The sequence below is a fragment of the Anomaloglossus baeobatrachus genome, chromosome 5 (genome assembly GCF_048569485.1).
Source record: "Anomaloglossus baeobatrachus isolate aAnoBae1 chromosome 5, aAnoBae1.hap1, whole genome shotgun sequence".
NCBI classification, from domain to species: Eukaryota; Metazoa; Chordata; class Amphibia; order Anura; family Aromobatidae; genus Anomaloglossus; species Anomaloglossus baeobatrachus.
This window is the reverse complement of record NC_134357.1, coordinates 355,059,874-355,079,444: the sequence shown is the minus strand read 5'-3', so window position 1 is coordinate 355,079,444 and position 19,571 is coordinate 355,059,874. Positions and strand designations below refer to the sequence as shown.

The 19,571-nt window shown below is 46.1% G+C and overlaps 1 long non-coding RNA gene across 1 annotated transcript; it reads right to left on the bottom strand.

The window, feature by feature from the left end:
* Window positions 1-14,559: 14,559 nt before the first annotated feature.
* On the bottom strand, window positions 14,560-18,955 carry LOC142310104 (uncharacterized). The gene is made up of 3 exons (XR_012754085.1): window positions 18,899-18,955; window positions 17,168-17,308; window positions 14,560-14,715 (listed from the first exon to the last, which is right to left on the bottom strand). It is a non-coding gene; the product is annotated as an uncharacterized LOC142310104 (long non-coding RNA).
* Between the last annotated feature and the right edge of the window lie 616 nt (window positions 18,956-19,571).

Genomic DNA, 19,571 nt, shown 5'->3' with positions numbered 1-19,571 from the left:
GCATGTTTTATAATGTACCCCTATAGTCCTCCATGTATTATACTGCACCCATAGTTCTCTGTGTATTATAATTCACCCCATAGTCCTCCATATATTATACTGCACCCCATAATCCTCCATATATTATACTGTACCCCATAGTCCTTTATGTATTATAATTCACCCCACTGTTCTCCATATATTATAATGCAGCCCCCATAGTCCTCCATATATTATAATGCAGCCTCTATAGCCCTCCATATGTTATAATTAGAGATGAGCGAACCGGTCGCGGGTCGGCTCGAGCTTGGTTTGTCGAACGGAGGTCTAGTTCGAGTTCGGTTCGGCGAACCACTCGAACCCATAGAAAACAATGGGAGGCAATCACAAACACATAACAACACCTATAGAACACCCTCAAAGGTGTCCAAAAGGTGACAAACAACTCACAACACAACACAAACACATGAGAAAGTGACAAGGACATATACTCATGCAAAAACAAAAGAGCTGGACAAGGAAAAAGAGTAGGAGACACAGATATAGGCATGGCATGCCCTTCTAAAATGATGTAAAACACCGCAAGGTGACTCAAAGCGGAGTCTCCCTTTTTTCCAAAAATTGGGCCACACAGACACCCCTTCAGTGGCAGCACTTGTGCCCCAGTTGTACACTTCACAGGTAGATTTGCATCAAGCACATTCAAAATCCACAAGCATTTACTATCCCCATGATGACACAGGGGTAGTAAATTCCTTGTGGATCCATGACTTGTTCATTTTGATGAACGATAGTCTGTCCACATTGTCACTGGACAGACGCGTGCGCTTATCTGTCAGCACACACCCAGCAGCACTGAAGACACATTCAGAGACAACGCTGGCAGCTGGACACGACAAGATCTCCAAGGCGTAAGTGGAGAGCTCTGGCCAGTTTTCAAGATTTGAAGCCCAAAATGAGCAAGGCTCAATTTGCAAAGTCATGGCATCGATGTTCATTTGGCTATACTCCTGTATCATCCTCTCCAGCCGTTGACTATGTGTCAGACTTGTTGTCTCTGGTGGCCTTGCAAAGGATGGTCTAAAAAAATTATGAAAAGATTCAATAAAATTGCTGTTACCAGCACCAGATACGGTGCTGCTGGTACGGGTAGACTGTTGAAGATGACGAGACCGTCCCATGTTTGTCAAGTTACAACTGGGAGATTCACTCCCTGCACCTGCACGGTTGTTTGGTGGAAAAGCCGAGCTAAGATCGAGTAACAGCTTTTGCTGATACTCCTGCATACGTGCGTCCCTTTCTATGGCTGGAATTATGCCACAAAATTTGGACTTGTACCATGGATCTAATAGTGTGGCAAGCCAGTAGTCATCATCACTTCTAATTTTGACAATACGAGGGTCATGTTGGAGGTAGTGCAGCAAGAAGGTGCTCATGTGTCTTGCGCAGCCATGCGGATCAAGTCCACGCTGTGTTTGTGGCATAGAGGTGCTAACCGTTCTTTCTTTCTCTGACATCTCCCCCCAACCTCTTTCAACTGAAATTTGACCAAGGTCTCCCTCATCCGCTGAGTCTTCCATGTCCATGGACAGTTCGTCCTCCATTTCTTCATGTTCTCCTGCACCATCCTCAACATTTCGCCTGCTACCATGCACCCTTGTTGATCCCTGTCCCCCATGGTCCCATGCCTGCCGCATTGGTGATGATGAACGTCTGGACCTTGGTGATGTTGTTGTCCCTTGCGCATATGAATCCTCCTGTAGTTCCCCTTCCTGTTGTCCCACCCCCTGACTCCGAATAGTGTTTAGCGTGTGCTCCAGCATGTAAATGACTGGAATTGTCATGCTGATAATGGCATTGTCAGCGCTAAACATATTCATCGCCATGTCGAAACTGTGCAGAAGGGTGCATAGGTCCTTGATCTGAGACCACTCCATCAGGGTGATCTGCCCCACCTCTGCATCTCGTTGGCCCAGGCTATACGTCATGACGTATTGCACCAGTGCATTCCAGCGTGTCGGCACATCGCATTTCAGGTGATAAACCAGCAGGCCGAAAGACTTCTGGAGAGGAGGCAGAAGCAGTGGAGGAACTTGGACAGACAGAGGATTGACGCCCAAGTCGTGGGGACGGCAAGACTTGTGCAGCAGTCCCTTCATCATCTATCACCATAGTTACCCAGTGCCCAGTCAGCGACATGTAACGTCCCTGTCCATGCTTACTGGTCCAAGTATCTGTGGTGAAATGCACCCGTTCACACACAGAGTTTCTAAAGGAAGCGTGTTATGATCCGGAACCATGGAAGACCACGACAAATCATTGGCAAAAAGTGACAAGAGCATTGGCAACTAATCTGGCCGCCATCCCCTTACTAACCATCACAACTAGAAGTAGCTGAGGGGTGAACTAACATCCTGTGCACCGCGAACCCAGCCGGAGAACTAACTATCCTCAAGGTAGGAAAGATGAATAACTATCTGCCTCAGAAAATAGACAGGAATAGCAAGCCCCCCACATTCAAAGACTGCGGTGATATAGGAAAAACACAATACACAGGTAGATGGCAGGATTAGCAAAAGGTGAGGCCCCCACTGACTAAAATAGGAAAGGACAGGAAAGGGACTGATGGTGACCAGAGAAAAACCCTGCAAAATACCATCTTCCTGATAGTACAAAAAGGCAAAAGAACCAGACAATAAATAAAGAGCAAGCACTTATCTGGAGTAGATGTGGTGTAAAGCAGGATTAAGCAGGCTGGAGATACAAAGAACAACTGACATCCAGCAACAGCCTGCAATCAGACCAGGACTTAAATAAGCAGAGAGTTAGCAAAGGAAACACCCACTGCAGAACACACCTGGTCCAAGTCCAAACCATTCCTGGCCACCAGAGGGAGCCTCCCAGCAGCCAAAACATAACTAACATTCACAACAGTACCCCCCCCTTGAGGAGGGGTCACCGAACCCTCACCAACGCCACCGGGTCGCTCGGGATGAGCATGATGGAAGGCGCGAACCAACCTGTCCGCATGAATGTCAGAAGCCACAACCCAAGAGTTATCCTCCTGCCCATAACCCTTCCATTTCACAAGGTACTGAAGCTGACGCCTACTGCGACGGGAATCCAGAATTTTTTCTACCTCATACTCCAGATCCCCTTGTACCAAAACAGAGTCAGGAGGTGCTGCTGCAGGAACTGCTGGCTCCACATGTTTCTTCAACAAGGACTTATGGAAGACATTGTGAATCTTAATGACGCAGGCAGAGTCAAACGGAAAGATACAGAGTTAATAATCTCTGAAATCTTATAAGGTCCAATAAATCTGGGCTTAAATTTAGGAGATGGAACTCTCATAGGAATATTTTTAGAGGACAACCACACCATGTCCCCTACTTTAAACCGGGGACCAACAGTCCGACGCCGGTTGGCAAACTTTTGGGCAGTTTCTTGGGACTGAAACAATTTATCCACTACCTGCCCCCAAATCTGCTGCATTCTATTGACCACCGAATCCACCCCCGGACAGTCAGACGCCTCAAGCTGCCCTGAGAGGAACCTAGGGTGATACCCAAAATTGCAGAAAAAGGGGGACACAAATGTGGTAGAGCTAGCTCTATTGTTAAGGGCAAATTCAGCCAGAGGCAAAAACGAAACCCAGTCATCCTGATCCGCAGAAACAAAACACCGTAAATAGGTCTCTAGGGTCTGGTTAGCCCTTTCAGTCTGACCGTTGGTCTGAGGATGAAACGCCGAGGAGAAAGACAGCTGAACACCCAATTTGGAGCAAAAAATCCTCCAAAACCTGGATACAAACTGTACTTCTCTGTCAGAAACAATGTTTTCGGGAATACCATGCAAACGAACAACATGTTGGAAACACAAAGGCACCAACTCTGATGAAGACGGCAACTTAGATAGGTGAACCAAGTGGACCATCTTGGAGAATCTGTCACAGATCACCCAAATCACAGTCATTTTCTGAGTGACGGGAAGCTCTGAAATAAAATCCATAGAGATGTGCGTCCAAGGTTTCTTAGGTACAGGCAAAGGCAATAATAGCCCACTAGAACGTGAACAACAGGGCTTGGACCTAGAACAAACTCCACACGACTGCACAAAACGACAGACATCTCGGGAAAGGGAAGGCCACCAAAAAGAGCGTCTCACAAGATCCCGAGTACCAAAAATGCCAGGATGACCCGCCAAAACAGAGCAATGAACCTCAGAGACAACTCGGTCTCTCCATTGGTCTGGGACAAACAGTTTCCCTGTAGGACATCTCTCAGGTTTATCCCCCTGAAATTCAGCCAGTGCCAACCGCAGATCAGGTGAAATAGCCGAGAAAACTACACCATCATTCAGGATAGTAGACGGTTCGACAACCTCCAAAGAGTCAGCGCAGAAACTCCTGGAAAGGGCATCGGCCTTAACATTCTTGGTGCCCGGCAAAAAAGAGACCACAAAATTAAACCGGGTAAAAAACAAAGCCCACCTGGCCTGCCGAGGATTCAACCTCTTGGCCGATTCCAGATAGATGAGATTCTTGTGGTCCGTAAGCACCACAACTTGATGCCTAGCCCCCTCCAACCAATGCCTCCACTCTTCAAATGCCCACTTCATAGCCAATAATTCCCGGTTCCCCACATCATAATTCCGTTCAGAAGGAGCAAACTTCAGAGAGAAAAAGGCACAGGGCTTAAGTTTACCCGAAGTAGCATCTCGTTGAGACAAAACAGCACCTGCTCCGATCTCTGAGGCATCGATCTCAACTTGAAATGGGCGAGACACATCAGGTTGCTGCAGAACTGGGGCAGAAGTGAATCGCCTTTTAAGCTCCTGGAAGGCCACAATAGCCTCAGGGGTCCAATGCTCCGCATCAGCTCCCTTCTTTGTCAAATCCGTCAGAGGTTTGACAATGGCAGAAAAATTGGCTATAAATTTACGGTAAAAATTAGCAAACCCCAAAAACCGCTGCAGGTATTTTAGAGAAGTTGGTTGCACCCAGTCGTAAATAGCCTGAACCTTAACCGGGTCCATTTCGATAGCGGAGGGAGACAGGATGAAGCCCAAAAAGGAAATCCTTTGCACCGCAAAGAGGTACTTTGACCCCTTAACGTACAGTGCATTATCCTTAAGTATCTGAAAAACATACCGTACTTGCCCAACATGAGAGTCCCAATCATCAGAAAAAATCAAGATGTCATCCAAATACACAATCAAAAATTTACCAATAAGGTCCCGAAAAATATCATTCATGAAGGCCTGGAAGACGGAGGGTGCATTAGTGAGCCCAAAAGGCATCACTAGGTACTCAAAATGCCCCTCAGGAGTATTAAAAGCCGTCTTCCATTCATCACCCTCCTTAATACGGATGAGATTATACGCACCCTTGAGATCCAGTTTTGTAAACCATTTGGCACTCTTCACTCTAGAGAACAGATCAAATATCAGAGGCAAAGGGTACTGATATTTAACCGTAATCTTATTAAGAAGACGGTAATCAATACAAGGCCTCAACGAACCATCTTTCTTAGCAACAAAGAAGAAGCCGGCACCCAAAGGAGAAGATGAGGGCCGAATGTGCCCCTTCTCCAATGATTCCCTGATGTATGACCGCATGGCATCATGTTCGGGCACAGACAAGTTGAAAATCCGCCCCTTGGGAAATTTTTCAACCAGGCACCAACTCAATGGCACAGTCACAGTCCCTGTGTGGGGGCAGAGAATCAGATTCCTGGTCATTAAATACATCACGGAAATCAGACAAGAAGGCCGGAACATCAACTGCATGAGCAGACGTGGATGACACGGAAAGGTCCTGATGCACACCTTGACAACCCCAACTAGCTATCGACAAGGATCTCCAGTCAAGAACCGAATTATGGGTCTGCAACCACGGAAATCCCAGTACCAAGGTATCCTGTAGATTATGCAATACTAAAAATGTACAAGTTTCCTGATGCGCTGGTGCAACTCTCATAGGCACCTGGGTCCAAAATTGGGGTTTATGTTCTGCCAAAGGGGTAGCATCAATGCCCCTTAAAGGAATAGGAGTTTGCAAAGGAACCATGGGGAAACCACAATCCCTAGCAAACCCAAAATCCATCAAATTGAGCGCTGCCCCTGAGTCCACAAAGGCAAATGCAGAAAAAGAAGACAATGAGCAAATCAATGTGACAGACAAAAGAAACTTTGGTTGCAAAGAACCCACAGTAACAGAAGTAGCCAATCTCCTTTCACGTTTAGGGCAGACAGAGATGTTATGAGAAGTGTCTCCACAATAGAAGCACAGTCTATTCTTCCGTCTGAACCCTTGCCGACTAGCATTAGAAAGGACCCTATCACACTCCATAGGCTCCAAAGGCTGTTCCACAGGCACAAAACCAGCAAATATCTTCCTGCGCTCACGTAAACGCCTATCAATTTGAATGGCCAAGGTCATAGAGGCATCAAGACCAGAAGGGACAGGAAATCCTACCATTACATCCTTCACAGCATCAGCAATACCCTTGCGAAAAAGAGCCGCAAGCACATCATCATTCCATTTGGTAAGGACCGCCCACTTTCGAAATTTCTGACAAAACGTTTCTGCAGAATCCAAACCCTGAGTTAAGGACAACAAGACCTTTTCTGCTTGGTCCACAATATTGGGTTCGTCATATAATAATCCCAAGGCCTGAAAAAAGGAGTCCACATCATTGAGAATCGGATCATCAGACGCTAAAGAGAAGGCCCAGTCCTGAGGGTCACCACGCAGCAAGGAGATAACAATCTTAACCTGCTGTACGGGATTCCCTGAGGACTTAGGGCGCAGGTCAAAAAATAATTTACAATTATTTTTGAAGCTCAAAAATCTCGCCCTATCTCCCGAAAAAAATTCAGGAACAGGAATCTTAGGCTCTGCAAGGGGAGTCTGTGCAAGATAAGACTCTATATGACGAACCTTAGCATCAAGATGAGCAACACGCTCACCCAATTCATCCATGCTAGAAAAAGAAATCATCGACAGAACCCAAAGAAGAAGAGGAAAAACACCAAAAAAAAAATATATATATTTTCTCAGCAGCTTTTTTTTTTTTTCCTTCTTAAGAGTACCCTTTAAATTTGTTGGCCGGATGTACTCTTATGATCCGGAACCATGGAAGACCACGACAAATCATTGGCAAAAAGTGACAAGAGCATTGGCAACTAATCTGGCCGCCATCCCCTTACTAACCATCACAACTAGAAGTAGCTGAGGGGTGAACTAACATCCTGTGCACCGCGAACCCAGCCGGAGAACTAACTATCCTCAAGGTAGGAAAGATGAATAACTATCTGCCTCAGAAAATAGACAGGAATAGCAAGCCCCCCACATTCAAAGACTGCGGTGATATGGGAAAAACACAATACACAGGTAGATGGCAGGATTGGCAAAAGGTGAGGCCCCCACTGACTAAAATAGGAAAGGACAGGAAAGGGACTGATGGTGACCAGAGAAAAACCCTGCAAAATACCAACTTCCTGATAGTACAAAAAGGCAAAAGAACCAGACAATAAATAAAGAGCAAGCACTTATCTGGAGTAGATGTGGTGTAAAGCAGGATTAAGCAGGCTGGAGATACAAAGAACAACTGACATCCAGCAACAGCCTGCAATCAGACCAGGACTTAAATAAGCAGAGAGTTAGCAAAGGAAACACCCACTGCACAACACACCTGGTCCAAGTCCAAACCATTCCTGGCCACCAGAGGGAGCCTCCCAGCAGCCAAAACATAACTAACATTCACAACAGAAGCGGTGATGTTGTGTGTGACATGCTGGTGTAGCGCAAGCACACCTTTCTTAGAGAAGTAGTGGCGACTGGGCATCTGGTCCTGGGGCACAGCGACAGACATAACGTCTCTAAAATCCTGTGTGTCCACCAGGCGGAAAGGCAGCATTTCGGTAGCCAAGAGCTTACAGAGGGATAAAGTCAACCTCTTAGCTTTGACATGGGTCGCAGGAAATGGCCTTTTATTTGTCCACATCTGAGAGACAGAGATCTGGCTGCTGTGTGTAGACAGTGGTGAGTAGGGTGTCCCTGGAAAAATGCAGGTTTGTGAGGAAACTGCAGGCGTAGACATGATGTTGCCTTCATCCAACGTTGGTGCTATCGATGTCTGAGAGAGCTGTACACACGCACTTGTTTCCCCTTCCAAACCAACTGACGACCTACCAAGCAAACTGCCTGTTGCGGTTACAGTGGGGGAAGTTGTGCATGGAAAACCAGGTGTGACAGCTGTCCCCACAGTCCTAGAAGATGAGGAGCACGCGGATGCACTGGAAGGGGCAGGCGGTGGATGGTCCGCTCCGCTAGGCCGCATTGCAGCACCGTGAGCTTCCCACTGGGAAATATGATATTTAGTCATGTGACGATTCATGGAAGAAGTTGTCAAACTGCTGAGGTTTTTGCCTCTACTAGCAGATTCCCGACAAATTTTATAGATCACATGATTTGGGCGATCCTTTGCAAGGTCAGAAAAGGACCAGGCTAAACAAGGCTTAGAGGACATGTGACCTGCTGATCCACCCCGACTAGTGCTCAGAGGCAGAGTTGTGGCTGAGGATGCAGTTGTAGACGTGCTACCAGTACTCCTCCTCTGTCCAGGAAGGCGCAAGGTAACTTCGTCGTCAGTTGCATCCTCCTCCACCACCTCTGTTGACCTCCTCGAGTGCCTGACTGTGGGTTGACAGTAGGTGGGATCTAGAACTTCCTCATCAAGCGTTGTGTTTGCACTCCCCTCACCCTCAGACCGAGCCTCTTCCTTCCCTGACCGAATATTTAAGTTGTCATCCCAATCTGGTATCTGCGTCTCATCGTCATCAGTATGTTCCTCATTGTCTATAACAACAGGTGTTACAGTTTGTGAATAAGGGTCAACATTATGCTCAGAAACTTGGTTATCATGGCCTGAATCTGAGTCACAAAGGTTCTGGGCATCACTGCAGACCATTTCCTGGTAGCTTGGGAGCAGACCTCTGATTCCCAGGCTATAGTGTGACTGAACAGCTCTGCAGACTCAGCCATCTCTGTTCCACCATACTGTGCAGGGCGGAGGGAGACTTCAGAGCTGGGAGAAAGCAAGTGTGATTGGGATGACAACTCAGAGGACTGGATTTTTTTATGATGCTGTAGTTGAGGTGGAGGAGAGGGCACTTGTTGGAGCACTTGAGATCCATTCAAGCATGTTCTTTTTTTGGGCATCATCTACCTTTGTTCCAGTTGTTCGTGTACGTAAAAAAGGGAGCATATCTGATTGTCCACGGAAAGTAGTAGACATCTTACTTTTGCTGGAAGATGGCCTATCTTCAGCAGATGTTAATGGAGCTTTGCCACCTTCCCCACGGACACAAACTTTTTTTCCTTTTCCAACACGCCTGTTCCCCTTTCCACCAGCATCTGTCATTTTGCCACTCATTTTGATAGCGACAAGATTGTCCATTTAAAATGTGGTAGTAAAAATTGAGAGGTGGTGTAGATTGCAGAGGTGGTCTAACTTTATTGACAGCAGAAGAAACAACACACAGTATAAGAACTCCAGCACACTCACTATCACCCTTAGAGACACAGTAAATAGGAAGACGTGAAGTTGATGTCAAAATCCTTTTCTTTTTATTTTGTAGTGAAAAATGTGCAAAAAGTGCTGTACAATAGTCCGCCAATCACAACGTTTCGGCCAATTTGGCCTTCTTCAGGTCGGACAGGCTGAATACAATATATACAATATATAATGATATAGAATCGTGGGTACACTGAAGAAGAAGAAAAGGGAGAAGGCAAAAGAAAGAGTGGAGGAGAAAAGAGAAGGAAGAGTGGGGGAAAGGGGGGGAGAGAAAGGGAGGAGAGAGGAGAAGATGAGAGAAGAAGAACCAAAGAGAATGAGAGGGGAGGTGTAGTGCAAGGGAGGAAAGAAGAAAGAAAAGAAAAGAGAAAATAAAGAGGGGGGAGAGAGAGAAAGAGAGAGAGAGAAAGAGAGAGGGAAAAAAAGAGAGAGAGAAAGAGAGAGAGAAAGAGAGAGAGAAAAAGAGAGAGAGAGAGAGAGAGGTATGAATAAACATAGAGGATAGACAGACAGATAGTTATGGTATACCTGGAGTAATGTGCTGGGACCAAGGGTTTTTCCATCATGTATTAACATAATGTACTAATATGTTTTCTCCCTCTATGTATACATACATGCCATCTCCTGCATAGAATTCTCAGAGTCCTTTATCTGGTAATGATGTTGACAATGTTACTTAATTACTGCACTATTATGACATTCATTATACAGCTGATAATACAGCTCATCTTGACAGCAACAATAATGTACCTATAATAGATGTCATTCACTGGTTTGACGTTATATGTGCTCTCTATTGCATTTTATGTCTTCTAATTTTCCCCTTTTTTTGCTCCTTTACAAAACTAACATCATCTCTGTGGTGGGGCACCTTATATATGATCCTGGGCCACCACTAGCCTTTCACTCGCCCCTGCACTTATGCCCTGCTTCCATCTGGGACCATCGTCCGGCATCACTATGTGCCCTGCAAACACGCCCTCATAGGCACATGAGCGTTCTAACACTCCCACCCTACGCTCCACCCAGTGGCATGACGCCTATTGCCAGGCAACCACCTCCCACAACAACTGGCTCGTGCATTCTTCCCTCCGCGCATGCGCGGTTATGCGTTTCCGGCTCCATTGTTGATTGACAGCCCAAAACCGGAAGTGACGTCGCGACACCGTCCTTGTTAAATAGATCATTCACACACAGGTTTCACTACCTATAGGACGTGCGGTTCACTCCCGTTACCACGCAGGCACATGGTAAGTGGCTCATCTTGATGATTGGGACATATTCACTAGGCCATAGATACTTACATAGCGATCCCTCCTCCCTCTTATTCTCAATCCACCAGCTACCCGGACTCCTACCACTACATCCCAGGGACCCCTATCCAGACCAAATACCAGTGGAGTCTCAGGTACTGGTCCCTTTCCTACTGTGCTCTTCCGTCATTCATGGCTCATAATATCCTTTCCTTCTTTCTTTTTTCTTTTTTCCAAAATCCTCCCCTTTTCTCTTATACAGTCAGGTAGTTACCTGGACCAGCACCCATCTTCTTCCAATTGCTGATCATTTTGTGACCATATTGTGGCCTCTTACCCTTGGTCCCAGCACATTACTCCAGGTATACCATAACTATCTGACTGTCTATCCTCTATGTTTATTTATACCTCTCTCTCTCTCTCTCTCTTTCTCTCTCTCTTTCTCTTTCTCTCTTTCTCTTTTTTTTTTCTCTTTCTCTTTTTTTTTCTCTCTTTCTCTCTTTTTCTCTCTCTCTTTCTCTCTCTCTTTCTCTCTCTTTCTCTTTTTCTCTCTCCCCCCCTCTTTATTTTCTCTTTTCTTTTCTTTCTTCTTTCCTCCCTTGCACTACACCTCCCCTCTCATTCTCTTTGGTTCTTCTTCTCTCATCTTCTCCTCTCTCCTCCCTTTCTCTCCCCCCCTTTCCACCACTCTTCCTTCTCTTTTCTCCTCCACTCTTTCTTTTGTCTTCTCCCTTTTCTTCTTCCCCCTGTTACTTTCTTCTTTTCCTTTTTCCCCTTCTTTCACCCTTCTTTCCTTTCTTCCCAACCTCCCTTTTCCTCTTTCTCCTCTTTTCCTCTCTTCTCTTCTCTCTTTTCTTTGATTTCTTCCTTCCCCTCTTTCTCCCTTTTCTCCCTGTCCTTTCTTCTTCCATTTTCCCTCTTTCTTTCTTGTCCTTGAACAGGAATTACCGCATTCCACAGGCCATCTTAGGCTCCCGATTACGTCAGAGACTTATCCACATACTATAGATCACTGAGGTAACTTACGATTTTTTGTCACCCCCTATGACATTCACTCTCCTACTGATCATATATAACAGGATATATGTCATCTACTATAGGTGTTGGCTCCGATGTAATCCAGACCCTTTGTGCATGACCATGCACCACCACATTACTGATTAAGTACAATGTCTGGGATTGATGCGTCTTTTTATAACAGGTAACCATTGCACTTCAATCCACACATAGTCTCGATCTTCTTTATTCTATACATTTATTATCTTTCCTTAGTGCCATCCTCTACCTATAGTGCATTCCGAAATTGGCTATTTTGCATATTTTGATCCATACAGCATCCCAGCATTGGTACGTTTACACAACAATCTTTTAAACATGGCATCCTGACGCCATTATTTCATAATATGACCAATTCTATTATACCATAGGTCAAGCAATAGTGTCCTGTGTATATTCATCCACTTAGTGTCCCTCTATTCTTAAGGTGAGCCTCTTTACCATATACGCCACATGGTGTCTATAACATACATACGCACGCATATTACTATGGACGCATGGGAATACTAGTTTTGGTTAGTAACATTTTTCAATGCGTTTCTTCCCTACTTCACTTTAAACCACTTATGCTGACGCGTTTGCTAACTCAGTGTACCTACGATTCTATATCATTGTCTCTCATTTGACTATCTGTTACTGTGGCGCCCCAGGACCTGGTCGGCACAACAGCATTGCCCTCCCAAAGGGTTAATGCTGAGCCTGGAGGTAATTGGGAGATCTATTGGCCAGTAAGTTAACACCCAACACAGTTCTCCCTCCGGCCAGCAGAGGGAGCTCTGAACCTGGAACTTCAGGGAGCATTCCTTAAGTCTGGCTGAAGGGAGGAAGTAGTGGTTAGTCTGGACACAGGAGTGAAAGAGTGCAGACGCAGAGTAGTGCTGCCTTGTGAAACTGGGGCCTAGAGCTGGGATAGCTTGGCCCAGTGAAGCAAGGGGAGCAGTGAGGCACAGCAGAGACTCGGACATCGGAGTCTGTAGTTGCCAGGGCATAAAATCCATCCCTGGTAGCTGAATCCGGAGGGCAGGAGAGCTGCAAGCCCCTGGCCCAGAAGCAATCTGAAGGTACAGCTGCATCCCAAGGGCCTGGTGTGGACTCCAGCAGAGAAGCACCAGAGAGGGCCTGCGCAGTCTACCACACAGAAAAGGGGACGAACAACAAGTCCCAGCAGCAAGAGGGCAATTGCTAACCCAAAGTGCAGTGTCCTAAAACAGCAGAGAAAGATTAAGGAGTAGGCCTCATACTCAACTGGCCAAAGATCACCCCAGGCACTTCCAGGCCGGCCGGACCATCTTTACCATCTGTGACGGTCTCCCTGGACTAAGTTTCTGCCGAGTAAAAGAGGAGAAGGTAAAGAGACTACTGTTTGTGCCTGTTTCTTTCATTGCTTGTCGGCCCTGCACCGTGTTAGTCACACAACACCATAGACTTCCACAAGCACCAACTGTGCCCCGGGCATTGCTCCACCTGTGGGGAGCAGTACCACCATTGCTGCTATAATATCATCCCGGTGGCCTCACACAGCAGCGGCGGCTTAATAGCCGCATACCACAGGTGGCGTCACGAATACAAACTTAAAGTCATTAGCCACATATTCAACTGACACCCACCAGGGCCACGGAGCCGGGCCCAGCCACCACTGACTACCACCGGACTAGTCCACCCCGGCACCGGGTGTCCCATAGCCCTGGAGTGGGCGAGTCATTACCCTAATATGTATCTTATCGTATCTTAATATGTTCCAATATTCTATACTGATGGATGTCCTGTATTTTTGTTTTGTTCTCTTGTATATATTGTATTCAGCCTGTCCGACCTGAAGAAGGCCAAATTGGCCGAAACGTTGTGATTGGCGGACTATTGTACAGCACTTTTTGCACATTTTTCACTACAAAATAAAAAGAAAAGGATTTTGACATCAACTTCACGTCTTCCTATTTACTGTGTCTCTAAGGGTGATAGTGAGTGTGCCGGAGTTCTTATACTGTTAGACTTATTTTTCTCCTGAGCACCCACAAGAGGTGATGCGAGGTTTTCTCTGTATCAGAAGAAACAACACAGACTATCCCTGACAATTCAACTATGGCCCTTAAACTGGCAGCACAGTTTGCAATTATAATAGCTTAGTAAAAATGAGCTTGGGGGTGCAATGCAGAGGTGCTGGAAATTGCTTGGCACCAGTGGGACACTAATGAAGTCCAACAGCAACTTTTAGGATGCCACTAAGTTTCCTCAGTGTTTGCTATTATAATGGCTTAGTAAAAATGAGCTTGAGGGTGCAATGCAGAGGTGCTGGAAATTGCTTGGCACCAGTGGGCAGGGCCAGATTAAGGTTGGTGGGGGCCCCTGGGCAGAAAATCTGGTGGGGGCCCCATAACGTTAACATTTTAAGCCATAACAGTAGAGCACGAACTGTAGCATTTAGATATAAATCCACTGAGCATGGATCGTATCCTGTTCTGCCACATTCAGATTTACACTTATACACAGAAAATAAGGTTACTCACATTTTTTTATTGATCCCAATGTTAAGACAGCCAAGTAATAGTAAAAATAAAGAAAGGGAAAGTTCTCACTGGCAGCAATGGTTGCTGAAAATCACAATGTGCTCTCTATTGTATTGTCTCCGGAGTAGTCCATAGCAGCTGATGTCTGTACACGGTATGCCATACACTGTATCAGAGGTGGATCTAGGTTTTCCTGTCCATGGAGTAGGAGGTCAGTTTGGCGCCCCCTTCTATACACGGCTTATGCGGTTTGAGTAGTTGTCATGTGACCGCTCATACGCCATTTTCACACGTGCCGATGAGCTGCTCTTCCTAATTCTCTCGATGTTCAGTGAAATACTACAGCCCATAAAGAGAAGCAGGAAGAGAAGCTAATTGTGACTCAAAGTATTAAAATGACCTGCAAGTGGTCATGTGACCACTTCTAAAATTAGCAAGCAGAGCCGAATCCTTACATTGAGTATATTACAGGTTGTTGGATTGGGCATGCTACGGGGCTTACTTTTATTATTAAAGGGGTTGTCCAGCTCGACAAGGAAAATTTGTAGTTATATGACTGCAGACTTCTGAATTCTCACAGCTTGCGGACTGCACACTGTCATGATTTTCCCGTGCCATGAGCAAGTAGTCATGGGACTGCAAGTATGCGATTTGCTTACTTCCGGCCACATTCAAATTAGACGTCTGCAGCCTCACTCAATAGTTACATGCCCTCAAGCTCTCACTGCTGGCATCGGAGAGTCCTGACAGTGTGCAGTGTGCACACTGAGGATTCAGAAGTCTGCAGTCACATAGAAACTTTCATCACAAACCTGGACAACCCCTTTAATGCTACTAACATAATGTAGAAACCCTTGCGGTCATGTAATTTTACAAATCATGGCTTGCTACATGTGTACAGGATCAGAATCAGTAAAATGTACATAAATACACTGTGTGCAGAATTATTAGACAAATGAGTATTTTGCTCACATGATACTTTTATACATGTTGTCCTACTCCAAGCTGTATAGGCTGAGAGCCAACTACCAATTAAGTAAATCCGGTGATGTGCATCTCTGTAATGAGTAGGGGTGCGGTGTAATGACATCAACACCCTATATAAGGTGTGCTTAATTATTAGGCAACTTCTTTTTCCTTTGGCAGAATGGGTCAAAAGAGAGATGTGACGGGCTCTGAAAAGTCCAAAACTGTGCGATGTTTTGCAGAGGGATGCAGCAGTCTTGAAATTGCCAAACTTTTGAAGCGTGATCACCGAACAATCAAGCGTTTCATGGCAAATAGCCAACAGGGTCGCAAGAAGTGTGTTGGGCAAAAAAGGCGCAAAATAACTGCCCATAAACTGAGAAAAATCAAGCATGAAGCTGCCAAGATGCCATTTGCCACCAGTTTGGCCATATTTCAGAGCTGCAACATTACTAGAGTATCAAAAAGCACAAGGTGTGCCATACTCAGGGACATGGCCAAGGTAAGGAAGGCTGAAAACCACCACCTCTGACCAAGAAACATAAGATAAAACCTCAAGACTGGGCCAAGAAATATCTGAAGACTGATGTTTCAAAGGTTTTATGGACTGATGAAATGAGAGTGACTCTTGATAGACCAGATGGATGGGCCGAGGCTGGATCAGTAAAGGGCAGAGAGCTCCACTCCGACTCAGACGCCAGCAAGGTGGAGGTGGGCACTGGTATGGGCTGGGATCAGCAAAGATCAACTTGTGGGACCTTTTTTGGTTGAGGATGGAGCGAAGCTCAACTCCCAGACCTACTGCCAGTTTCTGGAAGACAACTTCTTCAAGCAGTGGTACAGGAAGAAGTCGGTATCGTTCAAGAAAAACATGATTTTCATGCAGGACAATGCTCCATCACATTAATCCAACTACTCCACAGCGTGGCTGGCCAGTAAAGGTCTAAAAGATGAAAAAATAATGACATGGCCCCCTTGTTCACCTGATCTGAACCCCATAGAGAACCTGTGGTCCCTCATAAAATGTGAGATCTACAGGGAGGGAAAACAGTCCACCTCTGGGAGCAGTGTCTGGAGGCTGTGGTGGCTGCTGCACGCAATGTTGATCGTAAACAGATCAAGCACTGACAGAATCTATGGATGGTCGGCTGCTGAGTGTCATCAGAAAGAAAGGGGGCGATATTGGGCACTCATTTTTTGGGGTTTTGTTTTTGCATGTCAGAAATGTTTATTTCTAAATTTTGTGCAGTTATATTGGTTTACCTGGTGAAAATAAACAAGTGAGATGGGAATATATTTGCTTTTTATTAAGTTGCCTAATAATTCTGCACAGTAATAGTTACCTGCACAGACAGATATCCTCCTAAGATAGCCAAATCTAAAAAAAACCCACTCCAACTTCCAAAAATATTAAGATTTGATATTTATGAGTCTTTTGGGCTAATTGAGAACATAGTTATTGATCAATAATAAAAAAAATCCTCTAAAATATAAAATGCCTAATAATTCTGCACACGGTGTACAGCACCAGAACCAAAAGCAATACCAAAATACATCACTAGCACCCTCATCAGTAAACGAATATATCACCAGAACCACCAATACATGACTACAGTACCAAATTTACTACAACAATATATTGTAATGTCACATCCCCATATACATTTGTATCACATGAATTAACAACTCCCAGTATGTCCTTAACAATTGTAAGAAAATGCTGGGAATTGTTATCAGTATTCATCAGACTTTGGACCATACAGGAACCACAGTTCTGATGAGGAGAAGCATTGAGTGTCACACACATACAGTCACATCCAGGTACCTTGTAGGTGACATCTTCCCTGATCGGAGTCATCCTATTCTTTCTTCTCCATCTTGTCCAGACGTCATGATGACTATTCACATCCACAGCTCCTCTCTGCAGACCTCCCGGGCCTTCTGCAGCACATCTCGACATTATGCCCTTAAAATAAATAGCAGAATGATTATAATGCTCCTAAATATAAATATATGACCTACGCTGTGCGCCTGAATAAATAATTGCCCCTCACTGTGCTCCCTGCACAAAATGACCCACACAATGTCATTCTTATGGTACATGGCCTCTTCTTTCAGTACTGGGACCCCTCTTCACACCGTCCTCTACATTGTGTACCCACTATACTTCCAAATGTCTATACTGTGCCCCCTCCTCACACTCCCCCTCCTGAGCTGTGCCCTCACAATGTCCCCCATGCTATCCCCTCTCTATACTGCCCTCACCCTCAGTACCAAAATCACTGAAAGTGCAACTCAATCTCACATTCCCCCTCTTCAGCATACTGTGCCCTCCATACTGTGCCCTCACACTGGCCACCATGCTGCCCCTTCTCTATACTGCCTACCTCCTTCACTATACAGTCACTATACCGCACCTCAGTCTCACATTCCCTCTCCTCAGCATACTGTGCCTCCATACTGTGCCCTCACACTGGCCACCATGCTACCCCTTCTCTATACTGTCTACCTCCTTCACTATACAGTCACTATACCGCACCTCAGTCTCACATTCCCCCTCTTCAGCATACTGTGCCTCCATACTGTGCCCTCACACTGGCTACCATGCTGCCCCTTCTCTATACTGCCTACCTCCTTCACTATACAGTCACTATACCGCACCTCAGTCTCACATTCCCCCTCTTCAGCATACTGTGCCCTCCATACTGTGCCCTCACACTGGCCACCATGCTGCCCCTTCTCTATACTGTCTACCTCCTTCACTATCCAGTCACTATACCGCACCACAGTCTCACATTCCCCCTCCTCAGCATACTGTGTCCTCACACTGGCCACCATGCTGCCCCTTATCTATACTGCTTATGTTCCCCACTACCCAGGCTCTATACTATGCCCCTCACACTTTTCTCCACCAATACTCTCCACTTACAATTTTCTCCCACCATACTGCTGCCTCACACTTTTTAATGGTGCCCCCCTGATTGCCGTGCAGGGGAACATATGCCGCATGCCCCCCAAAGGTACGCCCCTGTACAGTGTACAGGAGAATACATGACTGGTACACAATATACTGTGATACAGACATCAGAGGTTATACAATATACACATTATTATATACCATCTGATGTGTGTACACAGTGTATCACACTACTCTCTCTGTACGCTGGATGTGGTATACCATGTGCACAGATATACAATGCCCTGCACTGATCACACCTGGGCCTACAGGACAGGATGTAACATATTCTATATGTAATATGGGCCATATAGTGTAATGTGTGCTGCAGGCTCAGATGTGACCAGTGCAGGATTCTGTGTAGTGATGTCTCTGCTGGAGATCAGTGTGAGTTATTGCAGGGGAGGGATGAGGCCGATGACCCGGCACTGACAGCCCGACCTGGTCTGCAGCAGTTCACACTCCTGCAATAACTCACACTGATAGCAGAGCTGCCGCTGACACTATGGAATCCGGTCTGGAGTTATCAGCTGCGTCCTGCTCCCTCCTCACTGCAGTCCCCTGCCCGGCCGGCACCATGATTAATGACCCCATACTTACCGGGATCCACTGAGACCTCCGGTCCTCCCACAAGCTCCTCTACGGCAGGAAGAAACAGCAGCGCGGTGACGTCATCCTGGCAGACGCAGCCCACACAGCGTGCAGTGGGCGTGTCTGCAGTAGTGATGGCCGGGATTGAAATACCTTAAAGGTACAGTGCGGTCTTGAACCACTGCGACATTAATAAAATGGCGGACACACAGATGGTGGTGGGGGCCCCCTCAGAGGCTCTTGTGGTGGGGGCCCCTGGGCTGAAGCCCCGTCTGCCCCGCCTATAATCCGGCCCTGCCAGTGGGACACTAATGGAGTCCAACAGCCACTCTTTGGATGGCACTAACTGGCAGCACTCTGCAATTAAAATGGCTTTGCTAAAAAGGGCAGGAGGGTACAGTGGCCGGGTTGTGGGTCAGTGTAGAGGAAAGGAAGCCTCACTTTCTATGCCTCCTAATGGTGAAATGCAGCAAGGAAGTCCCTTAGCTTAGCTACACAGACGCTGTTATCTGTACCTGTTAAAAACTGTTTCCACGGACCTGACTGTCACCTATGGCTCTGAGCCAGCTGGAATTAGCCCTTAAAAGGGCTGAAATAAAATTCTGTCCCTAATCTGTAGAACGCTGTGTGTATAGCGTACACAGCAGGACCGGCGACAGGAGCTGTGTGAGAGGTGACTGAC